The sequence below is a fragment of the Penaeus monodon genome, chromosome 34, assembly GCF_015228065.2.
Source record: "Penaeus monodon isolate SGIC_2016 chromosome 34, NSTDA_Pmon_1, whole genome shotgun sequence".
Lineage (NCBI taxonomy): Eukaryota > Metazoa > Arthropoda > Malacostraca > Decapoda > Penaeidae > Penaeus > Penaeus monodon.
Window position 1 is genome coordinate 2965183 of NC_051419.1, and position 4124 is coordinate 2969306.

Below are 4124 nucleotides of genomic sequence, written 5' to 3' on the forward strand. Positions count from 1 at the left end.
GGGACCAATATATTACCTTTGCTGGACAACCTTTCCCTTCTGTTGCACTGCCACTTTCTACCCTCATTCTACCCTCAAAGTAAAACTTTAATACATACCTTCATCCTGTCTTGGTTAGGAAGGAGGGGGTGGGTGGGGGGTGGCCTCATCTTGAGCAGATCTAGAAAGATTTGAAAAACTATAAATTTTGGTTAATGCAAGAGTTTTAAAGATAATTATGCCTCATGTTTTGGGTCCAAAATTTTCCCTTACAGATTTAGAGAATAGCTTAACACTTCAGGATTAGTCCATGCTCATACCTTATAGCCAAAATACTAATCTATATGAAAAGAGTATATATTCATATTTACCTTCATCCCTCCTAGCGAGGTCTGCTACCAGGATTACATTCCACTGTAAATGGAAAATCTATTTAAACATGTGTAACTTGTCAAGACAGAAGCTGTAGCAACTACATTATCACTTTCAGATACAAATTGTCCTCACACAGATTCGGAGACTCTAGTTTGTAAAAAAGTTCCATCATGATCATCTTCTGAATATGCTCCTTTACCATCTACAAAAGCAACCAACAGCCTCTAAAAAAAACCCCATTCACTTACAAAATCCAAATTTTGCTCCATCAAGACTTACCTTTCTTCAGTCCAAGAAAGGAGAATCTTCAAGGTAAAGACAAATCGGCTGTAAATAAAAAAAATATATATTAACCTACTGCAACTAGACAAGCAAAATTGAGGTAGGATTTTTTTTTCAGTATTAAAATTTGTCCTCACATTCTTCAGAGACTCTAGTTTGTAATATTCATCACTGTCATAAAAAGAACTAATATAGATTAGTTTAATGCTGAACCACTTGCACATCCTTACCTTTCCAAGTCACACGCAAGTGAAATACAAGGCTTCATTGCTGGAGGGGAAAGAAAAAGGAAGATATTAATACCTTGAACTACAACATACTTTGGAGCTTTTATTTCTATTCTCAGTTTCTAATTTCTCCTCACATAGTTTCGGAGACTCTAGTTTGTTATGATTCATCATCATTCAATAAGCAACAACCATATTTCAATAAATTTGAACAAACATGGAGAGAGAGCACTGGAGAGCAAAATGTTCCTACATAATTAATCATGCATGTAGTGGAGAGAGAAAAATTGTTGCCGAAAATAATGGCTTGGAATTAGGCATAGAATCACATTAATTGGTTAAATAAAATTCTTAATCTTTAAAATAACATGCCATAGAGAGAAACTAAAAGGGAATTAAAATAAGGCACACATGAAGTTTATGCTACCTTTACTATCATTTTCCAAGCCCGGTCTTTTAGTTAATCTGAACACATGCTTATCCATGATTTGCATTCAACTTTCATAGTCCATTAAAAGCCTTTTCCTTAGCTTTTGCCACCTCTGCCTCCCCTTTTATCTCCCTGTACTCCCGGTGACTTCATCCCTTTGGTTACCCCATTTATTTTTAACAGCCAACCACCTATTCCTAGTTTCCCCCAACCTTTCTTGTTCCAACACCAAGTTGTCTTCATTTTCTTCTTCCATTCAGAAGTCATACCAACTTCCTACCAGTCTAAGGACTTTTGCTACAGCTGTCCCATCCTGTGCCCCATCACTTCTAGGTACTAGTCTTATCACTGTTCGCTTCCTTGGTTTGGCCCTCTTCCTCTTAACACCAAACTCATCCTGCAAACCAAAAGCCAATGGGGTCTAGCCAAGTCCTCCCTTGCTACAACCTTGCAGTCCCCCACCTCTTTCAAGTCACATTTGCACAGTATGTGGTCCACCTGTGCCCACCTGCTTTCACTCACATAGGTGATGTGGCGTTTCTCTTCCTTCTTGAAACCTGTATTTACCAAAGCCATTCTTAACCTCTTGGCAAAATCCACCAACATTGTCCTATACTCATCACCTTGTCACCTATGTTCCCTTCTCCAACACTACCTTTGGAGTCTGCTCCAATCAACTCGGTCTTCGTTATACTCTTCAATTCCCTCAAAGAATTCCAGAAACCTATTACCTCCATCTTACATTCTACTTAGGGGTACATGCACTGATAATCATCAATCCTTCAATTTCCAGCTTGACACTCATTACTTTGGATACTTTCATGACCTTCCTGACACCCTCACTATTCTCTTCCTTTAGTACAACACTCGTACCATCCTTCCCATCTACAAGATGGTGGAAAAACTTAAACCACTATGTTCTAGTCTTTCTCCTCCCACTTGGCTGCTTGTAAACAATACATCAAGTTTTCTTTCTGCCATATCAGTCAACCGTCTCCTTCCCAGTCATGGTGTCAATATTCAATGTTGCAAGTCTCACCTTCATACTTTCACTGTTCCTCTTCTCCCACTGACTGGACGTGCCTTCGCAATCTTCTTTGCTCGGCAGACCCATAGTTCCTGCTGGGGCATTGCTGGCCTACAGTGCTGGAGATCCCAGAACTTGGTTGGGTGTCTTGGGGTATGAACGGCATTTTGTCTAATGTGGGACTCATGCCAGACGTCACCTATCTATGCTTGGGATCAGCTGTACACTACCTGAAATAAAGAAACCTAAATTTTCTATCCAATAGCAAAGCAGTTTGTTTTAAGTTACAGATGTTCCTATGTTCCATAGCTGAAAAAACTACATTTACTGATAAGGCAGTCTTAGACACTATGGGTTACTCTCCCAACACTTGGAAAGAAAAAACCAAGTTTGCAGTTTCCTCAATGGAATGTGTTGGGTCTTAATGCATCCTTTGTACTTATCAATTGCCATTTTCAGAGGCAGTCACCAAATTCCTTCCATCATCAATATTGTATAATTATGCCATGTGATAACCATTCAAATGCTTAGAAACTCCAGTAGGGAATATACACAATGCAGTTATATTAATCTCGGCAAAAAATCCACATGGATCTCCATAGGCAAAGAAAGGTATACTAAATACTATAATTTGGGGAACTATCCAAAAAAAATCTTATTAGACCAGAGTCAACATTTAACCACCAAAGTTCCATAGAAAGTATTAGAAGAGTGGTGTACAAATAAAAAGGAGTTTCATATCCCTGTCGGTGCTCTGGCAAAGGCCAATAACCCACTATGACACCAGATCTTCCACCCCGACATGTATTACTAACATGAAAATGTATCTTTCTGGGTCCTATATTTAGAATATTAAAATTCGGTTGGTGTTGTGAATGAGAAAATGACTAATGAAACTGGGCAACAGGAATATTCGAATACATATTCGAGTTATACCGAGTTTTTATAAACTAAAAAATTGTATATTCCACATTCAGATAAGTCTTGCCAAGTTAAGGGCGTAAAGATGAAGGGCACTGCTAGTAGTTACTACAGAATTACACGATACACACTTCAGAAAAATTGACCTATGTAGTCTAAACTACTTGCATACAAACCCAGCATGTAACATTTCCCCCACAAACACGTTCTCACATCTATTTCTAAATATTTATAACAAACCTCATATCAAACTCCCGTAACTCCACCACAACTAAAGAAATGAACACAAACCTCAGAAATAAGACCACAATAACCTACAAATAACGCACGGATGGAAGAGATTTACCACGATAAACAGGGGAGAGACGCCACACTCGCCGAGAACTTGAGAGAGAGTCATGGCAGGGAACTGAAGGTCTGAATAATGAGTCGGTTGGAGTTGATATATTCCCTTTTCGTGGCAATTAAAAGTTTACGTGTATTTTTTTGTATTGTTTATGAATTCATGTGTATAGCTGGATACTTTTGTTATTTTTATTTTCGTGTATGTTTATTATAATAGGTTTGATTTGTATAGGGAGTTGGTGATGCCGGATTGTAGTGTGACCGGCATTTTAAACGATATAAAGATATTTACTCTTTTTCGTATATTCAACGAGTTCAGAATACATTCAAGAACAAACACAGTAATATATATCAGACGTGGCTCTCATTAAAAAAGGTGAATATAGCATAATGTTAAGAGAATATACTTGCCAGATCTCACCACTAACGCTGACTTATTTTTGAGGTTCTATAACGAGTGAATAAAATCATCAGGCACAAGTGAAACGTGATTTCAATAAATTTGTTAATGAATTACTCACATATCAACCAATCAACA